We start from the raw sequence: 23519 nt of genomic DNA, 5'->3' as shown, positions 1-23519 counted from the left end.
CTAAGTCGTTTTCATCTTGTTAAATTGATCTGTGCCTTGCCAAAAAAAAAAAAAAAAGAAAGAAAGAAAGAAAAAAGAAACAGGGGAAACAAAATGGAGCAGTAGCAACAATAAGGAGCAAATGACGCTGCTGGAATCTCGGCCAATATCAGGGAGGGGCAGTTTTATTGATCTCGGTTACAAAACAAAGGAGAAATTGTTATTGAAAACTAGTCAGCTCAGCACAGCGAGAGGATGTGTGTTGACCTGACTTTGATGGGAGGCTGGCCAAAAGAGGCAGTTAAATGGGAGGGCAAGGAGGAGGAAGGATTTCAGCATCCTTCCCAAGGAAGGCTTCTCTTCCAGCTCTGTCTGAGGGGCAAAGGGGAATGGGTTGGTGTGTGAATAAGATTGATGGACTTTATTGCAGAGAGAAGATGAAAGCTGCAGTGTTTGCCAGGCTGTGAGCAAAGCTGTCAGTATCTGTAGCACATAATCCCTCCGTTTGTGAAGTCTGAGATCAGTTGCAGAGATTTCCTCTATGCTGCACCCGGGCAGGGGAAGGTGCAGTCAAGGAACAGATGTAGAACCCAGTTCTTTTAGCAGGAGAATTTTTCTCATTACTCCCATTCTCATTTCTGTTCCAGCACATTGAGCGCATCTGTGTGGTTAATGAGTTTGCAAGGAAGGGATGCTGGCAGGCAGAGCAGCATGTAGCAGATGGCTCACAGAGGCAGCAATGCTTGGTGCAGTCTCAGCCATGTGTGCCAGGGGTGCTCCACACCACGAGGCTGATCCCCCCTTATGGCTCTGTGCAGAGTCCCAGCAGAGACAGCCATACCCTGAGCTTCCTTCTGGCTTTTGGATGTCAGAGAATCTTATCTGTGGGAATAACTCTGCTTCTTTTCAGTTCACTTTTGAAGTCCATTCATATTTGTAGTACCCAAGAACAGCCCTCTGCTACACTGAGGGGTAACTAAGCTTGCAAAGATGATGTCAAGGTTTGGAGTGTCCTATATTTTTCTTAAAATACTCACTATCCAAAAAAAAACCCAACTACTATTGCTCTTTCTCTAAAGAAAAGTCTGCAGGTAGGTGCATCCCTCACCTTCTGCCTCTTCTTTAATTATTTAATGCATCCCTGTCCCTTCTGTGTGCACCCAAGACTGATGCAAGGCCAAGGTAGGAGGGAGCAGAATGCAGCGAATGACCAGTAGCCCGGCAGCAAAAGGGAAGAACAAGGCAAAAGGCACCAAGGAATTGTTTGATTGGTTTTACCTCATTAATGCAGATATTCAAAGCCATGCTGAAACCTCTAATTCAATCACATAGACTGTCGTATATGTATAAATACTGACGATGGCTCCAGGAAGTTTGGTCTGTGCCAATTCTCACTCTTTTATGCGTATTCTAGGTATGTTTTGGTGGTTTGCTGAGATGGTGTGGTTTGAGTGCAACTTTGGGTTTTGGGGAAAATGGAGTTCAAGGAGTATGGATGGATCTGGATTGTGTTTACTGACTTCAAGACAGGAGAAGGGGCCCTGACCAGCTCTGTCTGTTCCTTGTTTCCTTGACCTGTGTGATGTTAGGAAAAAGATATTTGTGTGCCAGGAAGGGGAAAAGGTGGATGATGGGAAAGGGAAGACTCATGTTTATTATTAGAACGCGGCAACTTTTTAACTGGTGTGAGGAGTTGTGTGTCAGACAGCAGGGCCAAATGATGCTGCCTTTCTTTCTACAGCAAATGGAACTGAAGGCCAAAAAAGAACTGTCAAGCAGTGAATAGCACCTTCTTTCAGATATTTATTCTTCTGCTGGTGGCCCTTCAGATGGCTGTGGTGATCATGGTGAAAAAACCTGGGGATCTTTGCTTGACAGACCCCCAGGTTGTCACTCCTGTGGAGCACCAAACAGAGCCTGCAAATGAAGCCCTTTTCAGGCTGATTTCACAGGATGACAGAACCACAGAAGGTTGGAAGGTGTCATTTGGGATCATCTAGTCCAACCCCTGTGCTTTGAGCGGGGTCACCTGGAGCACGTTGCCCAGGATCACATCCAGAAGGGTTCTGAATGTCTCCATTAAAGGAGACTCCACAGCCTCTCTGTGCAGCCTGTGCCAGTGCTCCATCACCTCACAGTGAAGAAGTTTTCCCATGTGCAGATTCAAATTCTGGAGCCCACTGCCTCCTGTCCTGTTTGTTGCCTGGCACAGCAGGAAACGGCCTGGCCCCATCCCACTGATATACCTAAAAAATATACCTAAAGCAACAGCACCCCTCCACCCCAAGTGCATTGGCTGTAATAGCATTAGCATTGTGCTCAATTCACGCGCGTGCTTCAGCCCTGGAATTAGGCAAGGACCAGAGCTTATGAAAGCTGAGTTGCTTGGTTCCCTGCTTAGGTGGAAATTTAAAAGTTCTCTGTCTAAGCAAAAAAAAAATGTTACAACTCTGTTGTGTTTTGTGCTGTCACTCTTGTCACAACCACTGCCGAGAGCAAAAGAAAAACAACAACTCTCTAAATAAATTATTTAGAAGAATTGCTTCTAAGCATTATATTGAACAAACTTCAAGTTGAAAGAGAATACGCTTAAGAAACTTTATACAGAAATTTCATTCTGAAAGCCAGACTGAATTGGAAATATATTAGGAAACAGCTGCTTTCCAACTGCTGCTAGAAAATATTAGGGAAGAGTTTTACAGTTTAATCAACTAAAATACGGGATGTATGACTTATCAAAGTCCTATAGCGTACAGTCTGCAAAGATACACGTGTCTTTGGTCCCTCGGATTAATGCCAGGTAGTGACATCTTGCACAGCCCATGGTGTGCCCACGGCCTAACAGGAATTGGTTCCCCCCTGAACAGAGTTTTATACTGAACCTGCTGCACTGTGAAGTGATCTGATGGCTTAGAGAAGATCCACTGAAGACTCCAATGCTATTAATTCTACAAGACAATACATAATTATAGTCCATGTTGTACCAGAGTCCAGTGCCAACAGCACCACAGAATTAGAAGAATACATCAAATAATAATTCTGTGCATCTAAATTTAAAAGTTTATAAAGTCTCCCAGAATTACAAATGTCAGACTTTCAAGTCAGGCTTTCAAAGCCAAGTTACTTAATGATAGCAATAATGATAGTAATAAAAATAATAACAATTAATCTGGAATACCTGGCAGTGAAAATTGAGACACACACATGGCTGAATGCTGGCAGCTTTGGGAAGATCCAATCTGACATTTGTCCAATGTTCAGCTAAAGTATGTTTGTTTGTTTTAAAATGTCTGTTGACATTCACCTTTGAAGGGTATTAATGGAAATTCGGTGTTGTTCATCTGGATGACAGGAAAAGAACCATAGAATCATGTGGGTTGGAAAGACCTTCAGTACCATCAAACATAACCACCAGCCTGACCTACCAAGTCCCATCATTAAACAACATCCCTTAATGCCACTTCCACACATCTGCTAAATGCCTCCAGGGATGCTAACTCCAACAGTTCCCTGGGAAGCTCCTCCTTATCCCTGACCATCCACTTTACAAATAAATTCTTAACACCCAATCTAAACCTCCCAGAGTGGAATTGGAGGCTGTTTCCTCATGCCATTAAGTATCTACTGAGGTCATATCTGTAAAATATCTCAGAGATATCTCAGGGATACTGGGGTAGGAGCATTAGCTGAGATTGGCTTTACTTTGTTCTTCATGGTGAGAAACTTCAGCCTTAAACAATACTAGAGGAAAGTGTTAGGGAACTCTTAAACTGAGACAGGGGAGGTTCAGGTTGGATCTGAGGAGGAAGTTTTCCCCCCAGAGGGTGGTGACGCACTGGCACAGGTTGCCCAAGGAGGCTGTGGATGCCCCATCCCTGCAGGCATTCAAGGCCAGGCTGGATGTGGCTCTGGGCAGCCTGGGCTGCTGGTTGGTGACCCTGCACACAGCAGGGGGTTGGAGCTGGATGAGCACTGTGGGCCTTTGCAAACCAGGCCATTCTATAATAGGCTAGGATAGGATAGGATAGGGTAGGATAGGAATCCTCCTTCCTTATATAATTTCCTCAGATTCCTCTGGAAAACCAGCCTCTCCAGACCAGTGCATGCACTACTTTGTTGAGTCTTCAGAGAGACCCTGTGCAGACCTGAGAAATGCACCTGGTGAGATGCTCATGTTGCCTTTTTTGTTCAGATACACAGTACAGTTTCAAAGGGTTGTTAGGTACGTGACATAATTATGGTTCCCCTTGTCTAATCATCACTAATTAATAAAACCAGAAGGTTAACTACATAATTGAGATATTATTGCTCCCATGATTTGTTTTTTCATGCACAGGAACCAGACTGATATCATCATGGAGATAATGATTTAACTCATCTGAGGATCTTGCTGTGTGTTTTTAAATGCAGGTATATTATGTCATTTTACACATTCTTATGTTTGACCACTCAGTGAAGTGCCTCACCATATATCTTAGTGGAAATCTTACCGAAAAAAAATGTAGCCACGATGTAACAGTGCAAAAATGGTTTTTGCTTTAAGAAGTTAATGCATTTCTTGGCTGGATTCATGGTGACTGAATATAAGAAATATCCCCCATCCTTTGCAATCCAGACTGTGAAGGTTTCAAGATCTTCACAGGAAGAACTTTTTACTGAATCTGTAGAAGGATTAAGTTCATTTACAACTCCTTGTAACACAACTAATAGCAATAATTACACTGTTAATAATACACTAGTAAGGTAGTAAAGAGGAACAAACTCTATAGTAAGCATTAGATTACCTGTCTCCGGCCATAACCTTATTGCCAATGTGAGAACTCAAAATGACAAGTATAGATTGTAGCAAAGATGCAGACTTCATAGAATCATGGAATCATGGAATCATAGAATTGCTCAGGGTGAAAAAGACCTTAAAGATCATCCAGTCCAACCACAACCCAGCCATCCTACCCTAACTAACAGCCCTCTGCTAAATCATGGCCCTGAGCAAATATTCTCTGCTATAATTGCCAGGAATTCCCTCCCCTGACTGAGAAACTCACATGGAAGGAGGAAACAAGGCAGCAGCAGGCAGAGCTCTGAGCAGTTACCAATATTTCAGGCAGAAGCCATCTAACCTCTTTCAGAGGATGATGATAGCAGTTGTTACAATTAGGGCTGATGATCACCTCTGAGTAAATGTGAGATGTCATGGTGTTACCCTTAGGGGTGATTCATGGGAAACAACAGCGAAAGGAGGCATAGCACAAATGAGGAAAGTACTTTTTGAAATCCAACAGGAAAAGTGTGAGTGCCAAATACATGTTACCTCTATGGAAAGACCACAGCATTTCTAACCCTTGCTTTAAACAGTGGAATTTCTGATTACAGCTGCAACTTAGAAATATTTCAGGAGTGAATCTGGTTTCGTCCTTTGATACAGCAGTAAAACAAGCTGCATGTGAATTTGATGTCATCATCTGATCATCTCCTGTCTGTGCAAGGAGCAGGATAACAACTCCTTAGAGCAGAGAGTACTACCATAAATCTCACCGCTCCATGTCTTACAAGCCAGCAAATCTGCTATTTTATCTTACAGAGGTGCATGTCCCCACCCACGTAGCAAATCAATCGAGGATTTGAATTACCTCGTCCTTAATTAGAAAATGTCCATTCTTGATTCTTAAAGCTGGAAATGGGAGTAACAACAGCAAGACTGGAAAGCAGAATGGGAAAAAAATGAGAAAGATAAAACAAAGTTTTAACTCACCTGTTTGGATGTCCCATATGTTCCTCCCTTAACTGAAGTGACTCAATTTCTTTCCTAGTCAGTGAAGAGAAACTGGCAATTCCAATGTTATTTGGGTAATCCTTTAGGAGATATCTGGGGTGAGCTGAGTTAATCTCTGGGTCGTCCATTTATAAAAGCCAGAGTGAATGCTTATACTTCAACCCTTCATGTTACTTACATGGGCAGATAGTGATTGGACAGGGGGGAATGATTTTACACCAGAAGGTGAGATTTAGGTTAAATATTCAGAGGAAATCCTTCACTCAGGGGGCAGCGAGGTGTTGGCACTGCCCAGAGCTGTGGTGCCCCATCCCTGGAGGTGCCCAAGGCCATGGATGGGGCCCTGGGCAGCCTGAGCTGGGGGCAGCCAGCCCATGGCAGAGGGGGATTGGGGCTGTGAGATGCCCTCCAACCTCAGCCATTCCATGATTTTATGATTCTGTGATTGTATAAGATATATGCTGTGTGCATGTTTTCATGCATGCATATATAGCATGCACGTCTACTTTAATTCATTACAGAGTGGCAGAATAGCTCTCCTTTTCTTTTGGAGCCTTAGGGGAAAGTCTCTTTTCCTCCTATCAGCTCAAAAGCTGATCACCCCTTAGGACAATTGCCCCAACCCACCAGGGCTGCAGGTCTGCCGGTCAGTTCCTCTGAGGCTCAGTTCAGGTTAAAACATTTGACCTTGCAGATGGCCCAAGCACAGTGCTTTGCTACTAGATCCTCCTCATAGGTTTCTTATTTGAGAACAGACAGTTCAGTTCTTCTTCCTATTGATTCCAGCGTGAACTGCACTAACCCAGTTGTCCAAGGTGCAGATTCCAAACACTGTTGTCTCTCTCTTTCTTTAAACAAAAAATCATATCAAAACACCTTCCACAGCTCTCCATCCGCAGCGGCTGCCTGCTAACAGTCTTCTACCTAAATGCAACTGCTTCCAATTTGCTGCAAGCATTTCTGCAAGTCCTTTAAAAAAGCAGTTTGGTAAAGGAAAAGAGCATGTTTTGAGTTACAGAGTCAAAGGCTGAAGGGAATGTTTTTCTTTTACAGCTGAAAATGTACACTTAGTAATCTTAATACACAAACTCTGTTCTGATTGTAGGGAATGCTTCCTTTTCAGATGCCTCCCACATTTGTCTGAACACCTCTTACTTTCATTTTTCTACCTTTTCATGGCAATGCTCATTCCTGTGAATGGGTTATTTAAGGTTCTTTACTGGATGGACCTTTTTTGCCTGTTGATCTCATTAAACAGGAGGTTCATTCACTGGAACAGGCTGCCCAGGCGGGTTGTGGAGTCTCTTTCTCTGGAAATATTCAAGTCCTGCTTGGACGTCTACCTGTGCGACGTGGTGTAGGGAGCCTGCTTTGGCAGGGGGGTTGGACTCGGTGATCTCTAACGGTCCCTTCCAACCTCTGTAGTTCTGAGATTCCGTGATTCATTCCTTGTACTTAGCATGTATCAGTGCACGTCACATTTACATCTGGTTCATTTGGGCTGGAAAGGAGCTGCATCGTGGCAGAAATGATTTAGCTCTATGTATATCATCCCTAATAGGGCAATGTCAAATACAGCCTTGAATAGCTTCATTGGTAGCAATTCCATAGCTGGCCTCGACAGGTTGTTCCAGTGCTTAAATAGCTATACATCTGTAAAGGTATTTCTTAATATTTTCCTTGCTGTAGTTTACGCCTATAATTTCAGAGTCTGTCTGTCCAGACCATGCAATGTAATTTTTCATAGTATCTGCTTTGAGGATATTTTATATGTGGGGCTGTTCTTACTTCAACATGGATATAATTTCATACCAGATTTTCATTTCCTGGATATTTTACAGTAGCTCATGCTTTCTTGTGAACTCTGTGATGGCTTCTGATCTCTGCAGGAGCACTGTGTGTCTGCGGGAAAGAGCAGAAGTGGGACAGGATGAGCTTCAGAAGGATGTGTCCTGTGCTTTGGTGTGTGGAGGAAAGATGAAACCTTACCTTGTCCTTTCTTCCCTGCTGGGCAGGAAGGGTGGGCTTCGCTGCCTGAAGTAGCAAACAACGATCCTGTGCTCTATCAAGTGCACCGTCTGCTCTCCATAGGTACACAGGGAAGCACAAAGTTGTGCCTCTGGTTTTTAAGTCAAAATGAAAGGCAGAAAGAGCACTGACCTTCTCCAGAAATATCTCTTCTGCACAATCAGCCCCTGGAACTCACAGTTGCAAAATACGGTTGTGGCCCAAATTCAGCCTGATTCAGAAAGGACTGGAATGTTACGCAGCTGGCTACAGCATCCTTGTTATTTCAAATAATAATGCAGCACTCAAACTTGGTGGTAAGGAAGAATGATAAAAATTAACGACCAGGTTTAAAAGCCCAGTTCAAAACCTGTCATGGGGAAATAATACTTGTGAAAAATCTTCCCATAGTTGTTCTCTTCTGTCCAGTCGTCTTCCCCCAAAGAGTCAGGAACAGGACACAGGACAGGATTTAGCCATGCTGCTCCAGATTCATTCTTCTGTGACCATAACCAAATGACAGAAGCAGACAATGCCATCCAGCAGCTATCTGCTGTAACACTGGAATGATTCGGTGTTACTGGCCTCCAAACAAAGGCACACCGGGTAGATGGACACTCCACATGCTCACCTTGCTAGGTGTGCTGATGTAGGCAGTGTTCCATCCACATGTGGATAACTGCTTAGAGGAGGGACATGCTGTTTTGGATGCTCAGCATGGTCCTGAGTGTGGTACCAGCAATGACTGTCAGCATGGGACTGCTTGTGCTACCAAGTGGGTGGGACAAAAACCTCCAGTTTGGTAGTTTTGGATCACTAGAAATGCCCTTTAATTGTTGTTCTTCCAGAATGGGCATGCTGTCGTCAGTGCCTTGGCCAAATTTCAGCATGAATAATTGCATTTCTACTTCTATAGATTCTCCCTGCTGTGAGGCTGGGTCCAGTGGTGGTGAGCACTGCTGTGCTGACAGCACCATGCAGGTGCTGCTCCGTGCAGCACTGCCAGCAGCTGCAACATTCACCCAGACCTGGCTGTATTTCACTGGAGAATGCAATGAGCACATTTTATGGCTTAGCAGTATCTAAGTCTTCCCTGAGAGCAGGTAACTGCATCCTGGCACGTGGTCATCACAGCATCCTGCAGTCAGCTGCAGTATTTCAGCAGCTGGGAATCTTATGCTCATACTTGGCTCCTAAGGCCCAATGGACAGGAGCATTTCCTTATGGACTGATATGCATTTGGACACACCCAACCTACACTTCCCAACCCACATTCAAACACTGAGATTTTAAATGCTGTATCTCGTCTTGGCATTCGAACTCAGTTGCTGTGTATGGAGAAAATGATTTTGCTAGCACGGCCACAATTAGCACCGTATCATTTGATGAACTCCACATAAATTTGGGAACCGTAGGTATAATCTACTAGAGGGAGCACTTGCATTGCTTTATGAGGAACACCAAGGAGCAGATTGCTGCATGCCCTGCCAAACCCCGGCAGGTGAATTTTTCTCTATTTCTTTACATTTCTTGCTGATAGCTTTATTATTACTTTGGAGCCACTATTATCCTCGAGGGAGGATGCAGAGTTACAGGAGAAGAATGCAGAGGGGTGTTGTGCATATCAAGTGCAGAGCACTGAAACCTTCTGTCCTGCCACAGTAACATTTAAAACAAGCTGGCATGGAGTTTCCAGCTGAGGCAATTTAAACCTTCTGAAAGTGGTCCCAGAGACCTGGGGGAAAAAAGGCTTTGTGTGTTTAGAGTAGATTCCACAGCAAAAAATGCAACTACAGAAAGAGCAAAGCCAAAACCATTCCAGTGCACAGCCTCCTTGTTGGAGCGGATGAAAGAGAAGACCCCAGAGGAGAGCTGCTGGATGAAAGCACTGCCGGGAAGCGTGGTGTTGGGGCTAATGAGATTATATCAGACAAAAATAGAGTGACTGCCCCTTACATCGCACTGCCAGGCAGCATCAAGGTGCTGCTTTGGGGATCAAGAGCTGCTGGGCTGACCTAGTCCTTGTCTCTGTGCCTACTGCAGTCCCTTCTCTGGGCTTTTGGGGCCTCTCCCACCATAGAAAGATAGAATCATAGAATCACAAGGCTGGAGAGGACCTACAAGATCATCCAATCCAACTGTCCTCCTATCACCGTTGCTACAGCAAACCACTAAACCATACCTCATGGCTCTTCACCCAGATGCCTCTTGAACACTGCCAGGTATGGCGACAACACCACCTCCCCGGGCAGCCATTCCAGTGCCTGACCACTGTCTGAGTGGAAAAGTTCTTTCTTATGTCTAATCTAAACCTCTTCTGGTACAAAGAAGTCAGAGCCATTAGCCAGCTTTTAAATGAATAACCATGGTGGGATACTGAGGGAGAGAAGGCTTTACTAATCATAGCTGTGTGTGCTACTTCTTCCTTAAGTTATTTGAAGTCAGACTCCGAGCAATGCAACCAATGGAGGAAGTCTCAAAAGACCTCTCTTGAGTGGGTTTTGGCCTCTAATGTTCTTATTCTTTCCCAGAGGGGAAAACCATATCTGTGTCCAGTTCTCATAATTTTTAAGCTCTTCACATTCTACTTTAAAGCCTTTTTTCTTTCCCCTTTTTTTTCCCTTTTTTTTTTTAAAGCTTCTTTCTCCTCCACCAGGAGAAAAAGGAAACAATGACAAAGTGGAAGCAGAGTATGAGGAAATTAATTAAACACTGCCAAGAGTTGTTTTTGCTTTTTAGACTGCAAAATTATGGAAAAGAAGGTTATACATTTAATATGTAAAAGATTTAATTTAAAAGAATCCAACAATTTTATGTCCTAAAATCTTAATGTTAAATACAACAACAGGAATATTAAGTTTTAACCCTTTGATCCAAGATACAACTGAAAAAAATCAGTAAATTTTATGGCATAAAATAGGTGCGAAAATGGTGCAAATATTACTCCCATGATAACATTGACAACAGACCTTATCAGATAAACCTTATTTTTCTCAAAAATGAATCCAAAACTTTACATATGAAGAGAAAATATGCAGCTGTAGTATTTTCAATTAATGGCAATTTGATTCATTCTGCACAGCTCTTTGGTGCATTCGTGTGCTTGTACAGTATTAAATCATCTTAGCTTCTATTAAATGCAATCATGAAAGATTAATTTATAATTGTGCACTCTTCCTCCTGTGAGGACATTATTAATCAGGACAAAAGGCATTTCTTTTATGCTATTCAATACCTTCCCCATGTTCTGGAGTGCAAAGGAAATCGATAGCAGCATAGAGTTTGGCAGAGACAAATAACGAGAACACATTGCAAGAACATCATCAGGCACGTCTCTTTTTGCCGACATGTGCTCCATCACAGCTGAGTGCTGGATGCTGCATGGAGAAACAAAGATGGCATTCACGTTTGAGAGATGAGGAATTGCATCCCTGAAAGCAAAACCGATGGGATCATGGCAGAGAGTGCACCGAGTGGGAATTCCCAGCCTGGTGCTTGGCAGGGTGACATTGCAGGCCTGTTGGAGGAGGCAGAGGAAGGTGGCAGCAGTTCAGTGAGCAGCGATTGCAAGATGCTAATTGACATTCTGGTTTTGACTCACTTGATCACATGTAGATTTGTGTTGTTGTACAGTATCTGTTGCTGAGCTGATCTCCACAGACTCCTTTAAGCCGGTGGTGAGAATGTGAAATCCATGTGGTACTGTTTATCACCAGACTGGGACGCTGGGGTCTGTCACTGGACAAGATTCTTATATCTTCCTCCTACTTTTGTGATCCCACTGGATTTGTTTTTATGTGTCTACTAATACACTTGTACAACTCTGTGCTTTCTCCAGTGGTCTGCAGTTCCCCATTGCACTCTTCTTTACTTTCTGTGGTGCCCCTCTGTGTCCGAGACATGATTTCTTTCTTCTCATGGTTACCCCAAGCACAGTTCTCTCCAGCTCCAGGTCTGCATTCCTTGTACTCACAGCAGATAAGCTCTTTGCAGCCCAGGGTCCACGTGCCAAGCTGTGCCCCACTTGCTATCATCCTATTGCCATTCTCCTTCACTCCACATCCTACACAGACACTTCTCAAGGTCTCTGTTGTTATGACAAGACTCTGTTTCCATATCACAGAATCACAGAATTATCAAGGTTGGAAAAGACCTAGAAGATCATCTAGTCCAACCATTACCAATACTTCCCGGCTAAATCATATTCCTCAACACCACATCCAAACGTTTCTTGAACACTCCCATGGTCCCACTCCCATCCCATATCCTACAGCATTTTTTTAGGAGCAAGCAATGCCTCAACAACCATTTTTGATACAAAAATGATAGGACAGAGTTCTCTGCCATAATAGTTTTACCTGGTCCTAGAACCTATGAAGTTTCAGTTAAGACAGGGGCAGAAATTTTGTCTTCCATGTGTAATAAATCACTGCCTTGGTTACTTTCATTCTAGATTTTCATCTGCTTAACTATTCCTACTTTATGGCTGCCTTTAGGGAACTTGGGATAATTGCCTTCATTCACCAGACTGCCGCAAGTATTCCTGCAGAGTGTCCTTATGTTTGTATAGCTGTGTTAGGTACTCTTCATTATGCAAGACTTTTATAAAGCAAAACATTCTGTTATTTAGCAGTACTGTTAAGGACTGTCCCTTACAACCAACTTAACGAACTCCAGAATCACTCCTAAAACATTCCTTCTTAATACAGCCATATTGGCAAGCCCAACTTCCAACTGGACATAGACAGAGGTTTCTAAGCTCTTCATATTATTGTTTTCCAGAGGGGCATTTCTTCTAGTTTTTCATCTTTTCAGCACAACTGAGACTCTGATCTGGAGAGCTCTTCTCGGCCTACATATCTTTGTACTCACTTATGTCCAGCACCCCCAAAAGTAGAATCATAGAATGACTGAGGTTGGAAAAGACCTTCAAGATCATGCAGTCCAACTATGATCTAACCATACAACCCTAACAATCCTCTGCTCAGTCACAGCCCTGAGCACCACATCCAAAGGGTTGTTAAACACATCAGGGATGGTGACTCAACCACCTCCCTGGGCAGCCCATCCCAGTGCTGAACAGCCCTTTCTGTACAGAAGTTCTTCCTGATATCCAACCTAAACTTCCCCTGGCACAACTTGAGGCCATTTCCCCTCATCCTGTCACCTGTCAGCAGTGAGACCAGCCCCGCTCTGCTGCCATCACCTTTCAGGTGTAGGAGGAGAGCAATCAGGTCTCCCCTCAGCCTCCTTTTCCCAGCCCAAACAGCCTCAGTTCCCCCAGCCTCTCCTCATAGGCCATATTCTCCAAGCCCTTCCCCAGCCTTGTTGCCCTTCTTCAGACTTGAAGTACTGGAAGCGCATCAGTACTCACATGGCTCACATTTTGCTTCAATTCATATAAGGGCAGGAGTGTGTGAGGTGGTACCTTACAGGGACTCTCTCAAATCAAAACATACCATCTCTTTCATTATCACCTATTTCCCAGTTACTTCCAGCTGCACATTGGTCCTAATGTTTCTCTTTCACAAACCCATCCAGTGGTTACTACCTTGTGCTTTGGGTGAAGTCTTAGCAACGAGCCTGTGAAGTACTCATAAATCCATTAAATCATGTGCTACCCCTCAGCAAAGAGATTGATTTCAGCTACTGCCCTTATCAGGTATCTTGTTCGTGATATTTCTGCATTACACTTATCTTTCTTTTTGTCTAGACATGAAGGCTAGTTTCAGTGGTAAGTAATTGCTGCACTCTGTCTCTTTAGATGAACATCATCATTAGTTTTTCACCCCCTTAGTCCTTTGACAACCCTTTTTGTGTCTTTGCAATGAAAACTGACAGCAATTACATGAAGCTGGTCACAGCTGCAATTCAGAGAATCAGAGACTCCTTGGAGTTGGAAGGGACCTCTGAAGGCCATCTAACCCAACTCCCCTGCAATGAACAGGGACACCACAGCTAGATCAGGTTGCCCAGGGCCTGGTCCAGCCTTGCCTTGAATGTCTCCAGGCATGGAGCATCAACCACAGCATCTCTGGGCAACCTGTGCCAGTGCCTCACCACCCTCATTTTTCCCTTATATCTAACCTAAATCTCCCCTCTTTAAACTTGAAGCCATTTCCCCTTGTTCTGTCACCACAGACCCTGCTAAAGAGCCTGTCCCCTTCTTTCCTGTAGCTCCCCTTTAGATACTGACAGGCTGATCTCAGCTCACCTCATTGCTGGATACTTCATTTCCAGCTTTACAGACTAAAGCAATCATTTGGAGCCTAGCACCTTCTGGGCATCAGAAAGTGCTGCTTTGCACAAAATATGCAGTTTAAGTCCCAGCTGAGTTGTTACCATATCATTCCTTCACTTCCTCAGACTCAATCATATACTTTTCTTCCAAGCTGTTTTCGCGCCCTTCTCCATTGTCCATGTAGTTTATCAGGTGTTCTTTTTGATGATCTTTCATGCCCTTGTCTGTTCAGCATCCAACTCTGGTCTGTTTGGTTCCTACTTGCATTAAGTATATGACTTGTGACCACGAGTTACATCTAAAAACTTTGCACATCCATCTCTTTTTTGGTTCCCAAAAAAATCAGCATAACCATCTTTCACCACCCCCTCAGAAGTGGTGCAAACACCTCCATGCCACCGTGCTTGTATGGAAGTGCTGCACGTGTTGATAATCCCCAGAAGTGACTTTGTCAAACTATAATCCATAGTGTCCTTGCTGCCTCTTCATGTTTGAGAACTGTTCTTTAAAGACAGACACAATAATCTTCTGACAACCTTCGAGTCCTCATCTCTGCAAAGAGCAGCAGGGGACCCAAGCAGCAAGTAAAGATAGAATGGGAAATTTCCTTCCAGCCCCATCCCATGAACCCTGCAATACGTGCTGCCTGCTTAGTCAGGTGAGCCTTTCCTGCTCTGGGGTGTCAGGAAGGACTTGCTGTTTTGGTGCTGGAATGAGAGAGGAGTACAAGTGAAATGCGTATGTGGTTTTTCAGAGAAGGGGTTTCTCAACTCCATCCCCAGCATTATTACCCATCCCTCCTCTCCCATAACCTTTCTCAGTTCATCGGTGTGGAAATTACAGGTATCAAGCTCTTCTCTCCAAGCCTTCTTACTATGAATTCATCATACCAGTTTATCAGTTGCTGGAATTGCCTCAAAAATTAATTTGTCTGGGATAGCTTGCAACAGCTGTGCTGCTGGCTTCTGCTTTTATTACTTCTGAGCTCGTAGCACAAACCAGTGTGTGAGATCCATTCCAAACTCCCTGGACCCTGCAAAACAAATGCACTCCAGAGACTGGGGAGGTGAATCAGAAAGATTTGACCAGTGTGACAGAGCAGACCTGGGTCTGGAAGGTTGATATGGCATCCCACATCTTCCTTGCATTTTCTACATTTGGAGTATGCCACTCTTCTGCTACAGAACAAGGGTGGGAGGTAACCATGGAGGCAGCCAGATGTCTCCTTGGTAAGGTGCCCAAGGCTTGCCATCACCACAAAGAAATAAATGACAGCAAGCCACTCAGACTGTTGTCTACTCTGAGGCCTGTGGGTGAAGTATTTTGGCTCACTAGAGTGCATTTATTCCTGATAGGGGCACCTGAAGTGGGTGGGAGTCAGGATGCCAGCTGCTTGGTTAAAGAGGGTATTGCTGCAGGGGTGAAGGTGCATTGTATCACTCAGGTATTTCTGTTTGCCTCATGTTTTGACTATGAGCCCTCACCAAGACTCTGCCAAGTGGGCTGGGGCAGTCTCTGTAATGATATATATGGCTATCCTATGCTTCTGGCATCTCCAGTCAGTATTTAAGTTCTTAGTATTCAAGATATAAGAGAGCAGAGAAGGGCTTGCTCAGCTGCTGATCTGCACCCAGACACGTCATCCAGCAGGACCTGCAGGCATCTAGGAGTTACCATATCCGTTTAGAAGAACCATCATGATTTTGGGAAGACCAGAGACTTTACTGGTAATTCATCTTCGAGGAGAAAATCTCTATTGCCAAATGAAAAGATAATTGAAAAAGCCATGTGTGAGTCAGGGTGCCAGCAGCACTGCTATGGGCACCAGCTTTATGAGATATAGCAGCAGCAACAGCAAATAATAGCAGTAATCCCCAGCTGATATCAGCATTCCTCTGTTCAAGTATCTAGCTGAAGTCACAACATAATTAACCTTGACTGGAGTATGAGATCAGCAATGTCCTGAGGAGATGCACAATGAAAGGATACATACTGTTACACCTGAGAGTGGGAGAAACTTACCAGGAGTGTTGTGTTATAGGACTAAAATCTGTTAGAAGTGAGATGTAAGGCCTAAGCACCTGTCTGTAAGGGAATGGCTTTTGCATCTCAGAAGGGCATCCATCCAAAGCCATATGCAAGATGAGGCTCAACAGCACACTGTCGTGGTTCATAAAATCATAGACTCACAGAATGGCCTGTGTCACAAAGGCCCACAGTGCTCATCCATTCCAACCCCCTGCTGTGTGCAGGGTCACCAACCAGCAGCCCAGGCTGCCCAGAGCCACATCCAGCCTGGCCTTGAATGCCTGCAGGGATGGGGCATCCACAGCCTCCTTGGGCAACCTGTGCCAGTGCGTCACCACCCTCTGGGGGAAAAACTTCCTCTAAGATCCAACCTCAGCAGTTCAGGTGTCCTTACTTTCATTCCAGAAAAGCAGACACTGCCTCCCAGAAGACCCCAGCAGTCGGTTTGCATGGCAGTTTCTGGGCAGCACAGCTGTTTTACAAAGCAGCCCATATTCCTTTTCTCAGCGGCTGCCAGCCAGCCCAGGACAGGCATTGAGCAGCTGTGGCTGTGGGGCTGTTGATAAGGTGTTATCTCGTTTGGCCCTCCAGCACTGCATTGTACTTAGGTAAGCAAAATCTCTGCACTTACTACTTAAATATGGATTAATTAAAACCAGATTTTCTCCTTTAAAGGTTTTTGACTGAGTAGCTAAGAAGGTTCACCTCAGAAAATTCCTGAATGTGAGTTTTTGATCTGACAACATGGCCTGGAATAGAACAAGCTTGGGCACCTTCCATCAGCGACTGTTTGTGAGGGTGGGCAGTGATAGGACAAGGGGGAATGGTTTGAAACTGAGACAGGAGAGGCTGAGGTTGGAGTCAGCACTCTGAATCTTTTGTGTATTCTGATGAAGTTTTCACGATTGAAGTTTCTTCTTTGTGTTAGTTAAAATATTTTCAATGTATTCCTACACGGAACAATTTCTACTCTAAAGGAAGGAGAGGTGTAAGCGATCTGTTCTCAGGAATAGCTGCCATAATTACACCGTAGCCGTGATGAGAATGTAGCACGGCTGCACTGCTGTTCAGCTCGAGATACTTTTCATGCCCATTTTCTGCATAACTGACAGTTCATCGACGTGACGTAATTATTGTTTTTTCCTCTGTTACTTTCACACTTAATAAGCGGTTTTGGGCACAGAAGTGGTAAAACAGCATTTTAGCCTGAAATGTAATTATACAGAAAAAAACTTGACAATTACTGCATAGTTGAAATACTGTTACCCTCTACAAGCAATAATTGTACAACACGGTGTAGAACGACGTGTTACTGGTAATGTTTGAAGGGATTTGGTGCTACATAGACCACACAGCTTTCCCTTCCTTTGACATGTCAGGGCTGTGGAAGGCTGCATACTCCGAAGCTGCAATTTGCTGGATGGAACTGGGTATTGAAAACTGGTGTTAACAAATAGATTCGTTCTGCCCCAGAGCTCTTTTCATTGCAGTTAATGCACTTGCCCAAGGAGGCTGTGGATGCCCCATCCCTGCAGGCATTCAAGGTCAGGCTGGATGTGGCTCTGGGCAGCCTGGGCTGCTGGTTGGTGACCCTGCACACAGCAGGGGGTTGGAATGGATGAGCACTGTGGGCCTTTGTGACACAGGCTGTTCTGTGATTCTACGATTGATTCTATGAAATATAACAGATAAAAATACAGATCAGTGCACAGCGTGTGGCCTCTCTGATCGCTTGAGTATTTAATATAATTTCATCCTTCACTCTCTGTCCTTACAACATACCCTTAACTCCAATTTAATAGGAACGAACCAGAGATAAGATCAAATTGGCGTATGGATTCAAATGTTAGACTGATAATTAATGACTGCTATGGCAGCGCTGCTCTTTGTTTTGAGCCAGATGAAATAAAGAGGCCAGGGGGACTCTTCAATAGTAGTAAACACAGAACTCTTAGTTCCTTTTTATGCTCTCTGATCACATTCAAAAGATCTAATGAAAATAATTGCTTTGGATGTCCTATTTTGGGGGCAATGCGTAGCAAATATTAAGGAAGACACTTATTGCACCGATTTATCTATTAATGAAGCAAAACCTAGTTAATTACCTAATTTGCATGATATTTTGCATCCATATAGAAGCTGGTATTAGTAGTGAGAGGTTTTGCATCAACCCATTTTTTAATAAGGCAATGAAATCACCTAAGTTGCCTGCAGATGAAAACTTCAGGCACTCTTCTCCTGTTGGACTAAGAATTTGAAAATCAAGGTAGAGATCTTCAAGCCTGTGGGCTGGGCAAGAGGGTTCCTTGAGCCCTCCCTGCCAAGGTCCTGTAGAGGACTTGATATTCCATTGGATATCAGGAGCAATTTCTTCTCAGAAGGAGCAGTGGGGCAGTGGCACAGCTCCCCAGAGAGGGGTTGGATCACTGACCCTTGAGGGGTCCCAGGAGTGCGGAGATGAGGCACTGGGGTATATGGGCAGTGGGCAAGTGGGGTGGGGTTGGGGATCATGGGGGTGTTTTACACCCATAATGAATCATAGAATCACAGAATGGCCTGGGTTGAAAAAGCCCATACTGCTCACCTAGTTCCAACCCCCTGCTGTGTGCAGGATCACCAACTACCCGGAAAAACTTCCCCCTAAGATCACTCCCCTGTCTCAGTTTCAAACCATTCCCCCTTGTCCTATCACTGCCCACCTTCACAAACTGCCATTCCCCCTCCTGTCTATATGCTCCCTTCAAGTACTGGATGCCCACAATGAGGTCTCCCCAGGGCCTTCTAATGGTTCTGTGACTCTAAGTACTGGACCTTACCAGAGCTGCACTCCAGTAATGCACCTGAGGCTCCAAATTCTTATCCCCATCAATGGAGGCAGCAAAGACATTGCAGCCTGTAGCTTCCTATCTCCCAGCTTTTTCCCTCCCTGATCCACAGCAGCCCTGCTCTGAGGCAGGATGCAGCTTCCAGTATAGCCAAAGCTGGGTCAGTAATAAGCCAGTCTATAGAGAGGCATCCAGGCTGAGGCACTTCCCCAGGCTGAGCCTCTCAGCACAGGGACTGCTGCTTCCTTCTGCCCTGAGGTGGGAGCAGGAAGTAGTTTTGGAAATCCCTCTTTGAAGTTCTCCTCCCTCTGTGCTGATAAGAGAGAGAGCCAAGGCAGCCAATTTAGATTATACACAAAGCTGTACGTGGTTAAATTTAGGAGACATTAACTTCATCCTTACGGTCTTCTGAAAAACTCCCGCAAGCTCTGTGCAAGCACAGAAGCAGTGTTGTTAAGTACAGAAACTCATGATACAAACTGGGTCTTAAAATACAGACTTCTACCATTGCAAAAATGTGAGGATCTGGCAGGAAAGAGTTCTCTGAAGAACAGTGCGTAGTCTTCCAATGTCTGCTGCTTCAAGTAACAGCTATAACAGATGAGATATTTAATACCGAAAAGAGGGCAGACTCATCACTAGAGATAAATTACTTGTCCTGGAGACTCAGCTATAGCATAAAAGTAACAACCAGCTACAAAAATATTGCCCTAATTATGCTGGGTTGTATATTGAAATATGGTAATTTGAGTGCTGAGTCACCAATGGCGCCGAGGAAAAAGTTTCTGTTATAAAACAAAATCATGAAGTCTGTGGTTTCTGTTTTTAAAGCCAACACCGGGAATAAGACAAATAAAATCACCCTGGATTTTGATGCAATCATCACAGTTATACTCCATTTGCCTGCTGCAGGGATCCTGCTTCAGCAGGGGTTAGACTCAGTGATCCCTGGAGTCCCCTTCCAAACCCTACAATTCTGTGATTCTGCATGATTTTAAGTCGCCATTTCGTTTATATGCTTGAACTTTACTCAGATGATTTATTTTTTTTTTTGTGTAGGATGAGTTTAAAACACTAACATGACTCTGAAGTTCAAAGAGCAATTTAAGCTCCTTATTAGCCAGGACAGAGAGACCTTCTGGGCCCAGCAGAGAGAGATGGATGCCTACACAAAGGTTCATATGTGTATCACAGCTATTTAGGAGTTAGGCATATCTCTTCACTTAGTTTTGCAGACTCTTTTGGTCATTGCTGGAGACGAGCAGCTATCCCAGAAAGTGATAAATTGAATTTTACTTCATGGTATGGTCTAGTGCCTGTCTTTCTCTGTTGATTGTAGATGGAGCTTGGCGGCTTGCTCAGACTAGATGCACAACTTCCAGATTGCTAAAGTTAGTGAGCTGAATCCCACCTGTGCAGTAGATCATCTTCTGCATTGCTCCTGAACTTAAAAGCAGCAGCACCAGGCAAAGGGAATATTCTTCCTCCTGATACTCTACTACACTTCATTCAAAGCCAGGGGTGATCTGTTTGAGCTGATTCTGAAGGGGAATTATGAAGAAACAAGTTTCCAAGACATTCACATTTCTAGTTCGTTGGACATGAAACATAAATGCCATTAGAAGATGGTACCTACCAGTCTACAGTTATCTTTGACTTCTCTGAATGCAATGTGAGACCTATGTAGCACTCATGCTCATGAGATAACCCTCTCATGCCATGCCAAGTAAACCGGGCTGCCAATCATTCATAAGAGTCAAAGAGATTTCTAAATACAAGCTTGAAAAGTACCGAGCTTCACTGTGCCAGCCACCTTGGTTTCCCCGGCATTGTGTGAAGGAAGGCAAATGTCATCTGATAACACAAAAGAAAGCAAGATTGTAAAAGTCTCAGCTCAACTGCAAAGTCAATCACCAACTTCCATTCTTTTCTAAATGCCTTAGGCCAAAAATTGTGGGCACTTGCAAGATTTCAATCTGAATTGCTTTGTTGTCAGAAAAATAATGAAGTAGGGATAGATGGTGACAAAGCCTAATCCAACAGATTTCAGTATTATCCTTAACAGAATTATCATAACATACAAAACCTAATGCTGAGCCAGGAACCAAAAGTCTGCAGCAAGCTTATGTATTCTCCTTCCTATTTTAATTTCTGATGCTCTTGAGGAATGTTATTAAAATATCCAGCTTGATTAGGATGAAATTTCCATCCTAAGGTAGTAGACAAATGAGTTCGCATAAATCACTCTCAGCCTGATGAGGGTCAGAAGGAATTGAGCTCTGCTGTTTTACCCAAGCATTTTTCACTGTGCATTACTTTCAGCCCTGGGTGATGTGTCGATGGACCCTGTTGCTTCACACAGCATATATGTCAGCTCCATGTCCATTATTGGAACCATGGTGGCATTACTAATTAACATTGGTGAGTTACATTTGCTACTGCAGTGCTGGAAAGTTGTGCAGAAAACACGGGTCGTAGAAAAAAATGCCCATTTCAGAATTTAATAAGAAATGTCCTGGTGAATTAAGAGGCTTTCTTTCAATAAACTCTTCCACTCCTCTCCTCTCTCTATTTCTTGGTACAAATATCTTTCTCCAGCATCTTGAAACCACTGCAAAATTCACCTCTGGGAATAATAGTTCAGACTTTCCTTATCTGAGACTTTCCTTGGGAGTAAAACACAATTCCTCTCTAATTACCATATAGTTAGTACACTTAGTGCAAACAGATATCAAACATTTGAGTTCCCTGATGGTATTTAGTGACTCTTTCTTATAAGGTGGGAAAATGATCTTGAAATAGAAGTATATAAATATATGTTTGTATTTCTGAGGATAGGATTAAAATGCCTCCTTGTGTTTGTGAGAGCCTTGCTCAGTTGATGCCCCATGGACACTTTCAAGGTCAGGCTGGATCAGGTCCTGGGCAACCTGACCTAGCTATGGTGTCCCTGTGCAGTGCAGGGAGCTGGACTAGATGGCCCTCAGAGCTCCCTTCCAACTCCAAGGATTCTATGATTCTATGGTTCCATATTTTCTGCAGCTGAATCTGAGGTCTGATAAAGTGGGAGCATACCCTGATCTGATAAAGGCAGTAGAATGTCATAATATGGGCAGATCATGTTGAAGTAGCTGATGACCTGCTGCAGTGATGGTGCATGCACTACTCAAAGAGGTGGGAGAGCTTTATTTTAGGTGGACAGTCAGACTGGATGATCTCAGACGTCATTTCCAACCTTGGTGATTCTATGGTTCTATGATTTTAAGGTTGCTGAGGGTTGAGGTTTTTGTGAAGGTTTTATTGCCACATTGCTTTGGTGTCTGTGCTAAGAGGCACTTCCTGCATGAGGAAAAGCAGCTGACACTGCAACTTTTCAACCAAAACTCTTTGTAGAACAGAATGATGGAAGAGATCGCTGTGATAGTCTGGTGTAACGTACCTCCTAGGGCCAACAATAGAACTTGCACTTATTGACCAGTGGAATAAAGCCCATTTCTTCCCTCTGCTGTGACTTACCTTAACTCCAGTGAACTTAATGTGAACCTTAGCTTAAGCTCCTTGTGAAAATCACAAATGGAGCTGTGTCGGGATGGTGCCCCAAACTGAGGGAAAACTTCTGACACTGTAGTCTGCATCCTTGTTCCCCAAGTCCACTGCATTGGGCCAGGCACAGTTTAAACAGACAACAAAACAGACAGAACACCTGGGAGTGATTCTGTGGAGCTTCCCTGATTTCATTTTTGAGAGGCAGTCAGGGCTGCTGGAGGGAAAAAAGGATGAAAAAGGTTATCTCCTCTAGAATACACAGAGCCACCATCACTGGTGGCTGGAAGGCTGAACTCAACCTCTCATTCTTCAGTCTCACCAAAACTTTAATTTCCTCTATTTCTGAATTTCTGAATCACGTGTGCAGCTATGAGCAGTGAAGCTGGAGCCTGGGGGGCTCAAATAGGAGAGCAAAATCTCATTTAAGCTTTGCAGTAGGCTTCTGTGATAATTGCATCCAGCATTGTTGGCCACCACTAGGGAAACTTCCATGATTTATTACTTTAATCTATTTCTTCATTGCCACTTTGTGCCAAAAGGAATAAGTCTATGGATTAGCTTTATGACTGACGAGAACGGGAATACTTCCAGGTCAGTGCAGGATGCAGTTCCCTAACACACCATGGTGAATGCGGTGCTATTTCCCACTCCTGAAATAACATTTAAATGCAGTGGGATAAAGTGCACCCCAATGCATCTGTCATCCTGTAAAAAACACATCACTGCACAATGTTTTCTTTGGTGCAAAGTGGTACAAGCCATCCTCTATCAAATAATCAAGTAACAACAGTAGTAAAAGTGGTCATTTGTGCAGTTCAGAATATCTGCCTGTTTCTTTTCTTTTGCTTTGGGTTTGACTTGGTTTGGGTTTTTGTTGTTATTTTTTCCCTTTACGCCATACTGGATATTTGAGGAGCCAAGAAAAAGGTTGTGAAATAGATTTGGGAGTACTCATATGATCCAAGTTCTTCTCACAATGGAAGCTGCTTTTTTACATATACACAGACTGTATAATGGTTTCCTTAGACTTCAAGGCAGCAGTGCTTCTCTAAGAAAAGAGCAGGCACGTAAACTGAAGCCGTTGTAATCTTATAATGGATGTCTCTGACAGATGGCACAT

The 23519-nt window shown here is 43.8% G+C and overlaps 1 protein-coding gene across 2 annotated transcripts in view; it reads left to right on the top strand.

The window, feature by feature from the left end:
* The window catches only part of PTCHD4 (patched domain containing 4), an 83465-nt gene that overhangs the window by 21212 nt on the left and 38734 nt on the right, over positions 1 to 23519 (top strand). The gene's annotated exons all lie outside the window — the stretch shown is intronic.

The sequence above is a fragment of the Coturnix japonica genome, chromosome 3 (genome assembly GCF_001577835.2).
Source record: "Coturnix japonica isolate 7356 chromosome 3, Coturnix japonica 2.1, whole genome shotgun sequence".
Taxonomy (NCBI): Eukaryota; Metazoa; Chordata; class Aves; order Galliformes; family Phasianidae; genus Coturnix; species Coturnix japonica.
This window is presented reverse-complemented; position numbering and strand designations above follow the sequence as displayed.